General features: G+C 38.6%; 1 non-coding gene and 1 pseudogene across 1 annotated transcript; one reads left to right on the top strand and one right to left on the bottom strand.

The window, feature by feature from the left end:
• Positions 1–4,933: 4,933 nt before the first annotated feature.
• Positions 4,934–17,362, bottom strand: LOC136151503 (placental prolactin-related protein 3-like; annotated as a pseudogene).
• Positions 12,149–12,257, top strand: LOC136151996 (U6 spliceosomal RNA). Its single transcript, XR_010660157.1, has one exon. It is a non-coding gene; the product is annotated as a U6 spliceosomal RNA (small nuclear RNA).
• Positions 17,363–18,641: the final 1,279 nt, after the last annotated feature.

The raw sequence follows: 18,641 nt of genomic DNA on the forward strand, positions 1-18,641 counted from the left end.
AGTTTAAGGCTTCTGCTCTCTTTTCCACTTGTCCATGTGATTCTTTCTGGACATCTTTCAGTACTTCATCCATCTCCTGTCTTCACTATCCAAACAGGTTATAATTATGGCAGAACATCTCTAAGTAGCCACACTCACAGTTGCTGCCCACTGGGCATTTTGGAAAGAGGCTGGAAGGAGTCCTTCTAGTATTAGAGTTTTACTTTCAGGGGATTAGACACCTTTGCAGTTTGAAGAGTCCATCAATACAAATATATTTCAGGAGTGAACAAGGTTTAATTATTTATTGTTTAGTGACTAGCTAGTCGTCTGCTGAGAGTAAGGCAATGAAGGATTAGTAAACAAGGGAGGATTCAGGCAAAAGGAATAAGGAACTCTTGGAGAAAGTGGACACATGATTAAGGACACCATTACCTCTATTTTGGTTAGGTTTCAGGTTTTGTTTAGGCTGGCTCTGTAAAGGTATGGGTTGTTTCCATTTTATTTCCATTAATCCTCTATGCTTTACAATGTATGTTGTATTTAAGTGTTGAAAGTGACTAGAGACTTACTGCTTGTTATCACTTGGTAGTCGTGCTTTGCTTTTGGTATTACAGAGGGTCTAGCAGAGGCTCCGTAGAGTACTTATTTCTGTCATTTGCTGCAGAACTTTAACATTTTTTGTTGATTTCTGGCACTAAGTTGATGAAATACAGGAAAAGAGAGCTCAGATGTTTTTGGGTAAAACCTTAATTTATCTCCTCCCTTCTCTCTGATATTTCATTGATTGACTCAACTAGTCCCATATCGTTGGATGCCTTTCCTGACTCTTATGTCTGCCTCATTCCTTGCATGTGGTCAAGGTCTATTTCATTTCCTGTATCTCTCACATCCTTTGTGTCTTTTCACTTAGCAGAGCCCTCTTTGATTTTTAGTGTCATAATATTCCCAGCTCTTTCTGCTCTCTTTCTTATTCTCTACGAGTCCCAACAGCCACAACTCCTCAATGTAATATTGAAGTTTCTCTTTTCTAATTCTGGACATCCTGCTCTCTGGAATCTAATGTTCTTGGTTTCTTGTTGTTTTGTAGAATAGAGACAAACTCTCTGAATTGTCATATATGATTCTCCCTAATGCATAAAAATCCATACAAGTATTTCTCCATTCTAACCCTACAATAATGTATACAGTATATCATGGGAGCATAGTCATGAGATATACAACATGAATGGTAAAAAATGAACATTACTTGTGTTTTTGTCAGACTTGATTATTCACTGATATCTTGTAATGCTATATGTATTAATATCTCATTTGCCTTGATCTAGGATGCCCGAGATCCTTACTTCTTGCTCTTGCTGCTGCTGCTAAGTGGCTTCAGTCGTGTCCGACTCTCTGCGACCCCATACACGGCAGCCTACCAGGCCCCCTAGTCCATGGGATTTTCAATCAAGAGTACTGGAGTGGTTTGTCATTACCTTCTCTGTCCTTACTTCATAAGATAATCCTAAATTAATTGACAGATATACTGTTTTCCTATTTTGGCATATCAATATCCCATCAACCTTTTGAAACTCTATCATAAAGTCATCCCATTTGCATCACTCTTATGACACACTCAGATGGCTCCTAACTTTACCTCAATCTACTCTAGCAACGTGTTGGCATCATATCTTATTCTTCTTCACTCTACCCTTGCAATATAGTAATTTGTGTGTTTATATCAACCTCTCCTTCTCCACAAGTGGAGGGCCTGATTCTGGAAAATAGAGACTTTTTCAAACCTCAGTTTAAGTCCTCACTGTGTCCTTGACATGTGACTTACTAACCTATAAGGTCAGTGAACATCAAAGATTCTTCATTTGTTGGTTTCCCTTCGGTAACCACTGCTACTATTCCTGATATAGCAGGACCATTTCTTCAAATGTAATCTTACATGGAAATCTGTAAAAGAGGGGAAGATCAACGCTTTCTGGATGGCAAGGGAGCGATTGTTAAATCCTGTCCCAATATCCCCTCCTTGGCTATGCCTGACTGAATCTATAGAATATCTATGGCTCTGTTCAATATTGTCTGAAATCTACAGAATTCACTTTATATGTCACTGTCAAGCAAGGAGGGCATTCTCAATGTCACCACCTCTTTTCTTGATGTAAAGTCCTAAATTCATGCTTGAAATAAATTTTCTGAGACAAATATAATGAAGGTGTGTGTGGTCTGTTGGTGAGTGTATGTTTCCTCCAATTGCATTGTCCCCCTTATTGCCAAATGTTTCCTCTAATAAATACCATCCTCTATGCTGGAAATATCTAGACATGCAAGGAAAGAAACTTGAGCAAATAACACAAAAGAATTAGATGTTTTGGTCAGTAAATAACTTAGAAAGTGCTTACAGGATTTTTTCATGGTCTTTTAACTTTTGGAAGAAGAAAGTGAAAACACAAGAAAGGTGACACTTTACATGCATGAAGGAGGCAAAGGAGGGATTGATAGATTGCTTTGGGGCACTCTGTCATGTTCTGAAAGGTTTCGGTCATCCCAGGTAGAGACAGGGACAGAACTCAGGCAAGAATAACCCTGGCCATGAGAGAAGAGATTGATTTTGCTGGACAGTATTCCTCTACGTAGGTGAAAGGTGTCTTTGCCTAAAAGAAGATAATTTGGCTGGATTCTGTCCTGAGGCATTGCCATGATTTATTCAACTCTAGAACTATGGCCTTTAGTAACAACAAAAGAATACTCCTAATATAAAGGACAATTTAAGAAAAAAGAGGAGAGAAGAGAAAATGGAAATAAAAGTGAATATGAGATATTTGCTCTTACTATATATATATATAAAACCAAATATGTATATATATAAATATATATATATATATATATATATATATATATTTACTTAAAAGTAAAGTGTTCTAACAACTTTTCATCCTTCATTACCCAAATCCTTGACTCACTTTCCTTTTGCTGCTTTTCCTTCCTTCTGTCTTTCTCTTCCTTCTCTCTTATTCATTCCCCTTTCCCATCTGTCTTTTGATTTCCCATTTTTTGTTTACTAGGAATTATTGCTAAAGGCATAAGGATGCTGCAAAACCAGCCCAGGAACATCACTTCTTAGGAGAGCCAGTCAAGAGATTGGCCCTCATCCCAGGTTGTCTGGAGGCAGTTGAACAAGCTGAGAAACCCTAATCCATTCTCATTGCTCCAGTCTCAGTAGAGACTCAGTCTATTTGGAGGATTTTATAATTCAGGGACCTACTAGGGCATGTTTGTAAGGCCAAATAATTACTGCCTAGGATTGTTATTCTAAAAGTAAGACAGAATGGTATCTCACATAAATGTGTTTTTGAATCCAGCTTTCTGATCTACTCAGTGTCTGTGTGATCAGTTGGACAATTGTCCAGAACCCCAACCTTGTGACCAGTTGGACAATCTGTCCAGGCGGGGATAGATGCACACAAGTATTTCTGCCATTCAATTGTTCAGACTGTTTATGATACAAGGGTTTCCTGTGGGTCAGCTAGTAGGCAGCCTACTGTGGACTACTTAATTTTCTCCAGATGGTGCTTACAGAGTGAGGGAAACAGAAAGGCTGTGGTGATGACTGCAGGTGGTGAGCTGTGGGTAGCAGAATATTTCCCCTGATTAAAAAGGAAACTATGGTGTTGGGGATCCCCAACTTGTGAATGTCCTGGAAAATCACAAGGATACCCCATAAGAGAAACACTTGTCAGTCAAGGGGAATTTCAGATCAGTCCGTCTGGACCAAGAGAAGGCTACAACAGCACCATGTAAGTCATTGAAGTCAGAAGTTTCCCATCTCGTTACCATCTACCCTGTTCCAACATGGCCCAAGGAATGAAGATCCAGAGAAGGAGAGAGAAGGAACCTTGCAGAAATGGACACATTAGCTTCCTGGAAGGTCCCCTGGGCCTCAGGAGGGGAGAGGGAAACATTGAATAGGCTGAATATGAGATGGAGTTGACACTTGACTGACCTGACCTTGTGAAGCCCAGAGTGACAAAATGTATAGAATGGTTGCAAGGTGATGCAGAAAAAGAGGATGCAGTGGAGTGTAAGTGAAGACAGCACTGGAGGAGGATGGAGCCAGCTAGCATTTGTCTGCTATGGTCTCAACCTTTGTGTCCCCCAGGAATTTCATATGATGAAATCCTGATCCCCATGGTTATGGCATCCATATGTGGTGCCTTTGTGAGATGACGAAGTTATAAGGATGGAGTCTCCTCAATGAGATGAGTGCTTTTATGTATAAGAAATACACAGAGCTCCCAAGCCCTTCCCCCTTTTTGAGGATACAATAAGAAGAGTGTGACCAGAAAGGACCCTGCATGACCACGCTGTGGAAATCCATTTTTATTGTTTATATGTCTGTGATATTTTGTTATAGCAACCCAGAAGGTCTAAGACAACATCCTAACAATCTTCAGACAGTTCAGTATACCTCATGCTATTTGTAAAAAGGTGCGAAGCACTGATCTTGTCTGGTGTAACACTGTGACAGTGGGCTGACAGTTAGCAGCTGGTTTTCATAAAGACTCCTGAGGATTCAGTCTTCTTGGTAGCATGGCCAGAACCATGAACAATTGTCTAGTACTTTGATTCTCATAACTTAACCCAGAATAATCGGCTGTGATTCTTATGTAATCTCTTAATGGTCTTCTTTGTAATGCCAGCTTCTGCTATTTGTGACTAATTTTAATAGGAGCTTCATTCTCTCATTGTAAGGGTGGCTTTTCTTTTGATTTTCTATTAAATGAAAATAAGAAATGTTAGCAAATTACCCTCTTAGATTTTGGCATCTCTACAGAGTCTGTGTTTAGTTTTTTAAGAGGAGACCTATTTCACAGAGCATGCATGAAAAGCTGTAATTTCAAAGAAGCTTGCTAAGGCATATATCACTAGGACCATCTCAGAACTGGATGGGATGGATGCGGATTTAGCACTCGTCACTGATTCGGCATGCCAGGATCTTGGTGTACATGTCAAGTTTATGGGAATCCCTGCTCAGGCACTTGAACAGGATATAAAATGCAAAATGACGTATATCTTCATCGCTGGACACCAGGGATGGGAGTCCTTGCCAATATATGAGATCCTTGGCCAACTTCAACCTGATTGGAACAACAACCTGAATAATCAAAAGAAAGTGACTTATTATGTGTTTTCTTAATATTTGCTTATCTTTGTCCTTTTTAAATATCAAATTAAGATTTAGGGAACACATAGGAATATAAAACTCTCTAGGTATGGATTTTGGAGCCAGCCTATGAGAAAACATTCAGGAATCTTAAAAGTAGAACCATAACTCAGGTTCTTTTCACTTTCTCTTTTCTTCCTTCCCACTCTCATCCTTTGATTTGAGGAGAACAGTGAAAGAAGACAAGGGGAACTTCAATAGCAGGTGTCCTGGGATACTTTGAGGAAAATGATGAACTTGGAAATTCTGTTCTGTTTTTCACTTGCTGTTGAAAATATTTTAACCACCTGTGCCCAGGAAGAGGCAAGCTTTTGGTGGAATTGTGTGCAATGCAGCGAAGGCTGCACATGACAAAAATTGCAGTGAAATTCTGATTCCTTTATAGTTGAATCTATCACTATGAATGACTAGGTTCCTGCTTTATGTAGGAGCAGTCTAGCATATAGAAGTTATGAATCTTTTTCTTACAAAATGAGGTATTTCAAAACTCCTTATATATTACAGAGTCATCAACAAAGCAATAAAGCCCTCTGCAGGATGCTCACCTGGCTGAATCGCCTCTCTAAGACTGTTTGAAGTTTGTGTAATTTTTTTAAATTCTCTCTGGCACTTGATAGGATAGTATCTGAGAGATATTTCCCAAACCGCAGGTCATGGACTAGAGCATACAGAGGATCTCCCCAGAGGAACTGTAACATGAGTATCCATTTAGTAAGGTCTTCATTCTAAGTAAACAGAAGAAAAAATCTCATTAAAATAATCATAATTCAGTAGTTTTGGTAACATGTGATTTTTGCTCAGAGCAGCTGACCTAAAAGACTTTTGGTTATTCCTATGTGTATGGAGAGATTTTTGAAGGTAGTAAAGTTGCAAAATTATAAAATTAAGCTATTAGTTCACACTTCACTGAATTATTAAAAATCTGGGTTAATTTAGGAATTATTCTTTTGATGAGTTCTAATTTATAGCATGGATTTCTTTTTTCCTCTGAAATCCTACTACCCACTCACTGAGTTCTATTATGTTTGTATATTTGCATGAGGGAAATCTAAGTATTTTATGACAAGTCAGTATGTGCCTGCAGTACCTGACCCAGGAAAGAGGCATTCTACCTGTGCCCACATCATTGTCACCCAGCGGTGATCTTTCATTATCAATGGATCAGATGAGTCATTCATATTGATTTTTGATTGGTGGTTTGTTTTATGATATTAAAACAAAGAGACAATGAAGAACACAAGACATTCCTAAACAGGCTTTCTTTCCTCAGTTGATCCCAACACCAGCCCCCAGGCTGGTATCAGAAGAGTCTGTATTGTTGACATGTGTCCAGGCAGAAAATGGCACAGTGTTGTCTTTAGTAACAGCATCGGTGGGATTCACAATGGAGGGTTTCCCCCCAAGTTCACTACTAGTATTAGAATTGAGCATGAAAATCCTGGGGGCTGAAGATCTCTAGCTAATATGCTAGATTTCTTTATAGCCATGAACTGTTTTAGTGGAAAAGAACAGAGAACTGAGTAGGATTAAATATAGTAACACACATAAAGTGCTTAGTAAAATGTTTGGCCATGTAGTAACTCACAATAAACTTTAAATTCAAGCTTATTGAAAAATCCCTCCTCCTTCCCTACTTTGACCTTTCCCTTTACTTGATCATCCTCATTATTAATGAGCTTAACAGAGGAAAAGAATGCTGATATCATTAAGAAAGTAGTAGAGAGAAAAGATAGTATGTTAAGGAGGGATGCATGTGAAAATATTTTGAATAATATTAGACAAAGGAAAATGCAGGAAATCAGAAAGGAGAGATTATAGCGATGAAAATTTGAAGCTGCCATAAATGATTGAGGCTTGATATATAAACTGTGTTGTCCTCAAAACAGAGGTAATAGTTGCGGCCATGAGAAGCAAAGCAATGTTATATAGGCCATTGTGGCAGAGACTTACAAATTAAAAATAAAAGGTGACAGAGGAGTCATTGAGACTGATGAATGAGGAGGTGTTAGAGAAGTAGAGCAGACTCAGGAGAGCTTTGAAAGGCAGTCGCACTGGCTCGAGTGGTGCAGTATAGGACTCCCAAATAGGAGTCACTAGTAACAGGGAGTACTCAAAACTGGGGTGTGTTTCTTACATATTCATGAATTTTGCAGTCTTATATTTTACACATGGACGTTCCCATTCTTTTCCTGTTTTTGTACAGAAAAACAGCTGCAATCCTGTGTTTAATGCATTCCTTGAACTAATCTTGTCTGCATGGAAAATTTGTTGATCTGCTATTTCCTTTGCTACTACAGATCTTTAGTCATCCCTTGATTTTGCTCATGCACCATCAAGTGCACAATATAATTTCTCTTCAACTGCTTACAGGTTCCTCCACTGTTTTTTGCGTGTACAGTTACCATTACCTCTAATATTCTGAAGCCTGGTAAGCTACATACTGCCTCATTCGATCTGGTGAAAAACCCAGGTGAAAGACTCACATTCATCAGTTGGGCTTTTTCTGTTTCTTCAGGAGCATGGATGGGATTGGTGTGGCAGTCATTGGTGGCATTGATATACTCCAGTATACTCTGGGAATACTTTTCATCCTGAAAGTGATCAGGCAATTAGTTAGGGTTGTTGGGCATTCAATAGATGAACCCATTACAAGAACATTAACATGTTTGATAGACGTGTAATTTTTTAACTGGGGGGGGGGGGCATCACAAAATTTGAAAGTCATTCTTTTCCTACTTTTTCTATATATTGTCTCTATAAAAATGATTTTACATCTAACTTTTCTAAGCTCAAATTTTCCCTTCTCTATTTTATCACTTTTTAAAAATTTTTTAGTATTTGAAACATATATAGTACTTTTGTACAAATACTTGGTGCTTCCCAGATGACAGTAGTGGTAAAGAACATTCCTGCCAATACAGAAGATATAAGAAGTCTCAGGTTTGATCCCTAAGTGAGGAGCATCCCTTGAAAGAGGGTACAGCAACACACTCCTGGACTCTCGCCTGGCGAATCCTATGGACAGAGGAGCCTGTCGAGCTACAATCAGTAGGGTTGCAAAGAGTTGGACACAACTGATGTGACTCAGAATGCATGCATGCACCTATATTTAACCATTTAATCTCTTGTTTACAGTGGGTTAGAGCCAATATATTCCCTTATAAGGAGTAATACAGTAATGACTCTGACTTATCTTTGAACCAGCTCACCAAAAAGATCAGTGTGCATCCCAGATGCAGAATACAATACTGTTTATGGTGACAAAATGGTACATCAGGAAAACATGGCATAAAGTTATAGGAAATACTAAGCAATGGACCGAGAATAATAAGAGTAGGAAAATGTTAACTAACACTTTGATAGAGAAAAACTAATCTTTTGTGGAAGTTATGAACATTTGAAGACTTTACTTGGAAGAGTTTGGAAGAAATGGAAAGTCAAAAATGGAGGATGAAACAAAAACTAGTGAGTATAAAGAACTACGTGAATTTAATAGAAACCTTTAGCACCGCCTTTTATTAGCTGTCTGCTCTACTGTGTGCTCCTTGACTGACCTAAAAGAATTAACATACAACTTTCAAATACCTTCATCAGAAAGAGAATAATTGCTTCCAGTTGTAAACTCTGCTTCTATTGTAGCTCGAAACCTATTCACTGCAAATCTTAAAACAATAATTTGTAGCATTAAAGAAACTATCAGTATTCATTTTTGTGACCAGGATTCAGCTTTGTTTAACATGTTCCATCCACCCAGTTCACTGTAGAGCAGTTCTCATTTATTGGCTATTTACTCTGAGCCTGGAGAAGAAAGCCCAGAGAGATCCTGAAGGACAAGAAAATCAACATGCTTCATTTTCCACAATCCCACCTGAAACTGCTTTCTGCCGGGTAGTATTATGGACTGAATATGTGTTCTTCAAATTCATGTGTTATAGCCCGAACTGCCAAAGAACTGTGCTTTGAAAAGGGTTCTGATTTTTTGGCACGCCGTGGTCTATAGCCCACCAGAATCCCCTGTCCATGCTATTTCTCAGGCAAAAATACTGGAGAGGCTTGCCGTTCCCTTCTCCAGGGAATCATACAGACCCTGGGATAGAACCCAGGTCTCTCCCATTGAAGGCAGATTCTTTACCATTTGAGCCACCAGCAAAGCCCATTAAGGTTAAATGAACTCTCAGGGTGGAAAACTCATCCCATAGATTAGGTGTCTCCATGAAGCAAAACACCAGACAATTTTCCCTTCTGTCTCTATGTCTGTGTGTCCTTTCCTCTGTCTGTCTTCCCCACTCCCCACCCTGTGTGAGGACACATGGAGAAACCATCCTGGACAGAAAGTGTTCTTACCAGAACCTCACCTTGCTGGTGCCCTGATCTGGGATTTCTAGCCCCCAGAAATGTGAAGAAATAAATTTCTGGTGTTTATTCCACTGAGTCTATTGTATTCTTTTATGGCATTCCTAGCTGACAAATACAAAATCATTTATTTTGGAAATTTAAAGAAGAAAATGAATGAAAGGAAATTGACACAGTTGTTGCACTTCTTAGGAAACTTTGAGATTTCACAACCTGGTCCTTTCTTCGATTTCCACATCTTATGAGCTGACTGCGTCTTTAACCTAGAGAGTGTGTTATTTGAATTTAGACTGATGCAGCCCTCTTGTTGAAAGGACAGTATGACCCAGTCACTTACACCAAGGTCCTTCTGGGAGCCTGGAGGTCAACAGTCCATGGGGTCACAAGAGTCAGACATGACTTAGCAACTAAACCACCACCACAGTACTTACAAACTCATTGAACATTATTGTGGAAAGGTTATGAATGTCGTGGGACAGCCTGGAGACACGGCTAAACGTTTTTCTAAGGAAATTCAGGGGGATGCCAAACACATCAGGACCGCAGGACGTGCATACGTTTCCTTGGCACAGGAGCAGATTTGACAGGACCAGCAGCAGGAGCAGACAGGACCCTGCTAAAATAAAACATGAGCCATTCTGAGATGATCTAGTCACCTGAGGTTATTAAATCCATCCTGTAGAGGGAAGCCCTCTCTTTCCCTGTTGCTCCAATCAGGAATTGGGTCTCTAGTAGCTGGGGTGGGGAAGAAGGAGTGCCTTCTGTGTAAATTTAGATGAATGATGATACTTGCACAGATAGATATTTGGAGAAGTAGGATACTCCCTGCATTTTTTATTGCTCCCAGAGGTACTTCTGTGCTCTGCAAACATTTGGAACTTAATTCTGAGCCAGAGTATTTAGGCCATTCTTTTAAGACACTTTAATGTTGGGACTCTGCAGACTCTCAGCAGCAAGGCCCTATAGGAGTGTGTTATTTTTTCACTCTACAATGACCAGTGCTTGAATTTTAGACACGGAAATGACAAGAAGTGCACAGTTGATCTGTGTGGTTTACCATCACGCTGGGGTAAGAGTAAACACATGACTGACTGATCACTACTATTGAGTACAGAGAGAATACTAAGGGAAAAACGATACAGTACCTTGGATCTGCTAACTCATCTTCCTAACTCCACGCATGTCTTTGATACTTTCCCAAAAGCTTTAAAACGTCTTAAAATTTGTGTTTCACAGTAGCCCTGTGATATAGCCTTCATCTTCACTGTGATCATCAAGTTATATTAATGAAGATGCAATGACTTGGAGAGGGCAAGTAATTTTCCCCAGGACCCATTATTAGCAGATGGAGGTGACTGGGCACCAATGCAGTCATCTGTTCTCTTCCTGATGTCACATCACACATGCCTGTGGGCTCTCGGTCTGCATGTGTGTAACCAGGACCACATCAGGAGCTGTGATGACTCTGCTTAAAGCAAAAAATATCTTGTCTTTTCTGCCAAACAAAAGTGACCCTAGAACATTGGTTTCATCCACTGGTTATGCTCTGTCTATAAAATACTCACCATTAAAGTCTTTGACAATTATCAGTATTGGGGCTTGGTTCTCCTGGCTAGACTTTCTTCTAGGCAAGCTGACATCTCTTCTACTTTTATTCATCCTTAGTCTTCTCATTACGTTTGTTTCTTTGAGACAATGGCAGGTAAATCTCCAGTTGGTCATCTAAGAATCTTACCTGCTCAGCTCCGAGGCCCCCATCACTGGCTCTGAGGACGCGGCCTGGCCTTTCCTGACTGTGACGTTTCAAGGAGAAAATTCATCTGTCTGATCGGGAGCACATCCTGACAACCCATGGGGCTGAGTTTTCAAACCATCTCTAAACATCACCTCTTTGATAGGAGAACTAGACCTTCAGGCTTCCATGATGTATTGTAATATTTCAGAAATTATTCCTTTCCCTGCCTTTGGCCAACAGAAGCATAAAATCATAGACTCTTGCAAGCGTGATTTTAATATTACTTTTCCTGTCCGTCCTTTGTAAGTAAGCAAAATTTAAGACTGAAGTGAGCAAGAATTGAGTTTCGGCATGAGAACTGATAACATAGGGCTTTTATCCTACTGAATGAGATTCAACATGATTCTTTCTACAACTTACCAGAAGAGTGGTAATTAATGAAGAATAAGATATCAGCATTTACTGGGTTTTCTCTGCTCTTAGTTTAAAGGGGCATGGTATCTAAGAATAAAATGGTTATTTACAATTAAGTGATGAAAATCAAAGAAGTGATTCTTAAAAGGAAGACATATAAGTTGGATAAATTTGGGACTATCTCTTTCATCAACTAAAGACCTTATTGTGACAAGCAAGGAGAATATAGCTTGTATAACATAGACGTATTTGTGTGCATATATTTCTGTGCATGTATACATGTGTTATGAATCAATATATGCTTAATTCCTACGTGGGACTTTGGGCCTTATAAAATTCAATTTTATAAATGGCAGTAAATATAGCAGAATATTCTAATTCCTAGTGTAATTGATATTTTGTTGGCAAATGACTAACTATATGATTTTTTATTCTGTTAAAATGTTACTTGTGTGTTTGCTTTGGTAGCACATATGTTAGAAAATTGGAGTAATACTGACAAGATTAGCATGGCCCTTGCCCAAGGATGACACACAAATGTGTGAAGCCTTCCATATTTTTCTAACAACTTCGAGGGTTGCGATGGGAAGGAAAATGGGAAGGAGGTTCAAGATCGAGGGGTATAGACATCCCTATGGCTGATTCATGTTGATGTTTGGCTGAAAGCAGTACAGTATTGTAAAGCAATTACCCTTCAATTAAACATCAATAAATTTAATGATTAAAACTGTTACTGGGGATCATATAACAGGTTCAGATGTCCATTCTGTGACTAAAGAGGATCTGACTGCAAACTGATGGTGTCAATTATCATTGGTTAGTGATGCATTAACTTTATACTTGAATGAGAAAAGTAAACTAACAAACACTACTGTCTGATTCAGTGTCATAGCAAGCTATAAGCCTTGTCTGTGTTCGCCTTTAGGTGGTATAGTGCCCAAACTTTGAAACTGTGGCTGTTCCCAGAAGCGAACAGTCACGATTCCTGCCCAGGATTTCTGTTTCTGATGCTGGAGGCTTCTGTTTGCTGATCCACTAGATCCGAAACTTTCTCTCCTGAGCATTCTCTGGTTCTGTCATGTGCACAAGTCTTTGTATTTTGGTTTCTAATTTGATTCTCTTATTCTTTTGGTCAGACTACCAAGTCCCTTTATGATTTACTTTTCAGACCCTTTTGGGCTTTCATTTTTCTGATGCTCATTAGTGTATTTGCTTCCACGTCTACCTCTCTGAGTAGTTCTCAGTATCTACATATACTCTACCCTATTTGCTTACTGTCTGGATTTTGGGGTTCAGCATCAGCATATTTTTATTAACTTTACTTTCCTTATGGTGAAGTTTCTAGTATACAGCTTAAGCTGGTTGGCTCCCATCTGGCTTGTTCGTGTTGTCTCCAAAAAATTATAGAACTCTGATTTCTTTCTAGGCAATACTGCCCCTTCATTTGATACCATTACTAATTTTCTGTGATTTCACTTCCTGCCTCATGAGCTTTGTCTTTCTCGATGTACTGTAACTTGAGTGCTATGTATCTGTTTGTTGGTATTACTATTTTATTTTATTTTGATAATTTCAATTGGAGGCCAACTACTTTACAATATTGTATTGGTTTTGCCATACATTGACAGGAATCCGCCATGGGTGTACATGTGTTCCCCATTCTGAACCCCCTTCCTACCTCCTCCCTATCCCATCCTTCTGGGTCATCCCAGTGCACCATCCCGAGCACCCTGGATCATGCATATAACCCGGAATGGTGATTCATGTCACATGTGATAATATACATATTTCAATGCCTTTCTCCCAAGTCATCCCACCCTCGTCTCTCCCACAGAGTCCAAAACGCTTCTATACATCTGTGTGTCTTTTGCTGTCTCACATGCAGGGTTATCATTACCATCTTTCTAAAGTCCATATATATATATATATATATATATATATATATATATATATATATGTTAGTATACTGTATTGATGTTTTTCTTTCTGGTTTACTTTCTGGTTTCTTTCTTTCTGGTTTACTAAGTTCCAGTTCCATCCACCTTATTAGAACTAATTCAAATCTATTTTTTTAATGGCTGAGTAATATTCCATTGTGTATATGACCACAGTTTTCTCATCTATCATCTGCTGATGGGCATCTAGGTTGCTTCTATGTCCTGCCCTTTATAAACAGTGCAGCAATGAACATTGGGGTACACGTGTCTCTTTCAATTCTGGTGTCCTCGGTGTGTATGCCCAGTAGTGGGATTGCTTGGTAATCTGGCAGTTCTCTTTCCAGTGTTTTAAGGAATCTCCACTCTGTTCTCCATAGTGGCTGTATTACTGTTCTAAATAAATATCAAGCTAGTATACCAGAGAATTAAAGGGAATAAAATTACAATAGTATTAGTAATAATACAGACCCTCAAATTATAGTCCAGTAATGCTCCCAGTTTTAAATGACTTTCCACCTATGTATTATTGAGGTCCCCTACTCACTCCTTACTAGGTGTTTGAATTTTGAAATAGAATGTAGAAAACAATGGAGTCGAAAATTCTGAAAATCACCTTGGATTTTAGATGCCTCAAGATTAAACATGTAATGATTAGGTTTTTATAGTTAGTAGGGCTATTCTGAGCACACACAGCTCAGTGTAGGGTGATTTCTGCTGAGTGAAGGATGTATACTGTGAACTGCAATCACCAAACAGGTGACTGAAATAAAGAAAGCACTGCCAGGAAGACACAGGCTTCTGTTTTGGAAGGAAAAACTTACAGTGTCTGTAATCTACAGTCTGATCTTCAGATTCTTCAATGCATTTACTCTTACACTGCTCATTTAAATATTTGAGTTGTTTGATTTTTTTCCTACTGAGTTGCATGAGTCTTTTATATAAACTTGATATGAAGCCCTTACCATATATGCGATTTGCAAATATATTTTTTCTCTCTCCATAGGTTGCTGTGTTGGTGGCTTATTTTACTATGCAGAGGGTTTTGAGTTTGATATGGTCTCATCAGTTTATTTTTGAAGCTCTTGCCTTTGCTTTTGATGACTGACTTATTTGAGCTGCTTGTATTTTGGAAAGTGATCCTATATCAGTTGTTTTATTTGCTATTATATTCTCCCACTCTTATCAAAAGTCACAGATTGGATGAATGGATAGAAAACCAAAACCCATATATATGTGGTCTAAAAGAGACCCACTTCAGTCCTAGAGACACATAGAGGCTGAAAGTGAGGGGATGAAAAAAGATATTCTATGGAAATGGAAATCAGAAGAAAGCTGGATTAACAATTCCCGTATAAGAAAAAATAGACCTTAAAATAAAAACTATTATAAGAGATAAAGAAGGACACTACCAAATGATCAAGGGTCAGTCCAAGAAAAAGACAAAACAATTTTAAATGTTTATGTAGCCAACATAGGAGCACCTCAATACATGAGGAAAACACTAACTGACACAAAAGGGGAAATTGACAGTAACACAATAATAGTAGGCCATGTCAACACCGCACCTATACCAATGGGCAGATCAACAAAACAGAAAATTAATAAGGAAACATAAGCCTACAAGGGAATATTTGAGCAAACAGACCTAATGGATATCTTCACCACATTCCATCACATGTAGAAAACACTTCCTTCTCAAGTGCACATGGAACATTTTCCTCATCTTGGGTCACAAATCAAACCTCAGTAAACTTAAGGAAATTGAAATTACATCAAGCATTTTCTGTGATCACAGCACTCTGAGACTAGATATAGATTATAGGGGAAAAAACACCTTTAAAGAACAGAAACAGATGGAGATTCAGCAACACATTTCTAAATAATAAACAGGTTACTAAAGAAATAAGGGAAGTCAAAATATTCCTAGAAACAAAGAACAATGAAAACATGATGATCTAAAACCTATAGGATGCAACAAAAGCAGTTCTAAGAGGGAAGGTTATAGTAATACAAATCCTACCTCAAGAAACACATTGAATAGACAACCTAACTTTACATATCTTCAGCTCTTTTTAAATTTCTCTTATCAATGTCTTAAAGGTTTTGTATAAAATCTTTCATCCTCTTGCTTAAGTCTATTTCTGTGTTTTATCTTTTTGTGATGCAATAGTAAATGGGCTTTTTTACTTTATTCAACTGCTGGTTCATTGTTGATATATAGTTAGGAAACAGAGTTTTGTATATTGGAATATAGTAAACATAATGTATGCTACATCTTTAAAGAATAGATATTTTCCCACAAATAAGACATATAGATGGTCAAGAAGTATATGACCAGATGCACAGTATCACTAATAATCAAAGGAAATGCAGATCAAAACACAAGAGATATCACCTCATACCTGTTTGAATGGCAGGTACCAAAAATGCAAGAAATGACAAACTTTGTTGAGGATATGGAGAAAAAGGAGTGCTTATGCACGGTTGGTAGGGATGCATACTGGTGCAACTCCCATGGACAAATACTGTGGAGATTCCCCAAGAAATTTTAAAGAGAACTGTTATGTGATCCATTATCCAACTTCTGGATATATAGTCAAAGGAAATGAAATCATTGTCTCAAACAGAGATCTGTATTCCCATGTTCATTGCAGCATCATTCACAGTAGCCTTGGTATAGGAACAACCTGAGTATCTTTCAACAGGTGAATGGATTAAGACAATGTAATTTGACATATAAGGGAAATATTATTTAGCCATTAGAAAAAGAAAGAAATCCTTCCACTTACGGCAACATGGATGAAACTGGAGGACATTACACTAGGTAAATTAAGTCAGACAAAGAAAAATAAAATCTGATCTCAACTATAAGGAATCTCAAAGAAAAAATATCTCTGAGAGAGTGGACATCATCAAGTGGCATATCTACTCAACAAACATGAGTTTGAGTAAGCTCTGGGTATTGGGGATGGACAGGGAAGCCTGGAGTGCCACAGTCCATGGGGTCGCAAATAATCAGACACGACTGAAAAACTGACTCAACTGAAGAGAGTAGAACTAACCTGTGTTCTCCTCAAAAAGCAAAAGTTAAACGTGTGTGGTGATGGCAATGATCTTAATATAAAGGGAAACTTGTTTCTAATACATGCACAAATGGGGGTGGACAAGATGACGGAGGGGTAGATGGAAGTGGAGTACACCTCTCTCTACCGATGCATCAAGAAAGTCTAAAGACACAGCAGTTCTCACAGAAGACCAGGTGAATACTGGCAGGATGCCCTGAATGCTGAGAAGGAATATCCGGATCCACACAGAACTCAGTAGGACAAAGGAAAGAAGGGATGAGGAAGAAGGGGAAAGAAGGAGGAGAGCACGTGAGAGCAGCCTGCAACTGGAGGTGAGGGAGCTGATGCGCAGGGGAGAGATCCCCGCGTCCATGGCCGACCACTGGAATGGGGGAGTCATTTGAAGCTGCTGGGGAGTGAACGAACTAAACTATAACCATCTGAATGGAGTAAGAAACACATAGACAAGCCATGCTGCTGCTTTTCATACCTCGGACAGGGTTGTAAATCCACTGGTGTCCACGGAAGCTGGGAGCTGGAGCCATGGGGATTGCAGAATGAACCCGGGTTGAGGACTCCTATTGACCGTGGGGAGTCAGCCGGATGGGATGGGATGGAGGAAATCTGCTGCATCGATGCTTCTTAAGGAAAGCCATGAGGCCATAAATGTAGGGTTCAACTGCCTGTGGAGTAGAGATATCTCTTTCTGCATGGTGGTACCTGTAGGTTGAGCAATAGAGAAAGACTTCGGTGAGGGTGGTCTTTGAGTGCCTGATGCACTAAGCAATGGAGAATTTTGAATGTCTATATACCCTACCCTACGCTATTCTCTGTCTAAATTGTGGGTTTTAGCATCGTAATATTTTTATGAACTTCAATTTCTTCTGGTAGAGTTTCTGGTTTACAAATTAAGCTAATTCCTCACATCTATCTCATTCTTGGTGTTTCAAGAAACTTTGAGAACCTTCCTTCCTCTTAAGGCAATACTGCCCTTTACTTTACTAACATTGCTGACTTTCCACACTTTCTCTTCTTGCCTACTATATTCTATGTCTTTCTCTATTCACTATAACTTTAATAGTATGTGTCCAAATATTGATATTATTATTTATAATAAATTATTAACCCGATGCAGTAGAGTATCAAAGGACTCCAGTTTCAACACTAGCAATAAATTACCCCCAAATTATAATCCATTAATGCTCCCATTTGAAACTGATTTTCTATTGATATATTAGTGAGGTCTCTTCATTTGTTTCCCTACTATGTGTCTCAATTTTAAAATGAAATATAGAAACCAATGGAGTGGTAAACTCTGGAAATTACCTTCATTTTGATATGCCTCATTAGTAAATATGGAAATATTTCTTTGTTTTGTTTTGTTTTTTTCCCTGTGAGGCTGTTCTTAGTACATATTATAGCTCACTTTAGGGAGATTTCTATTGACAGAAGAATGTACACTGTGAACTGTAATTGTCAAACAAGTGAGTAGAGATGAAGAAAGTAATGTTAGGAAGGCACAGGCTTTTGTTGTTCTAGAAGGAAAACTTCCTGTGTCTCTCATCTATAGTCTAATCGTCAGGTTTATTGAAACTCTTACTTTCCTTACACTCCATTAAAAATCTGGATTATTAGGGGTTTTTTGCCCTTGAGTTGTATGTCTCATGTATTTTTGGATATTAAGTCCTTATGAAATATATGATTTGGAAATATCTTCTTTCAATGTGTAAATTGCCATTTGATTTTGTTGATGTTCCTTTCGTTTGAGTTTGATGTGTTCCCACTGGTTTGTTTTTGCAGTTGTTGTCATTTTCTCAGTGTGAAACCCAAAAACTAATTGCAAAGGCCGATGGCAAGAAGATTACCTCAACGTTTTCTTCTAGGGGTTTAATCGCTTAAAGTCTTATGTTCAAATTTTTAATCACTTTTTAGTTGATTTCTGT

The sequence above is a fragment of the Muntiacus reevesi genome, chromosome 20, assembly GCF_963930625.1.
Source record: "Muntiacus reevesi chromosome 20, mMunRee1.1, whole genome shotgun sequence".
NCBI classification, from domain to species: domain Eukaryota; kingdom Metazoa; phylum Chordata; class Mammalia; order Artiodactyla; family Cervidae; genus Muntiacus; species Muntiacus reevesi.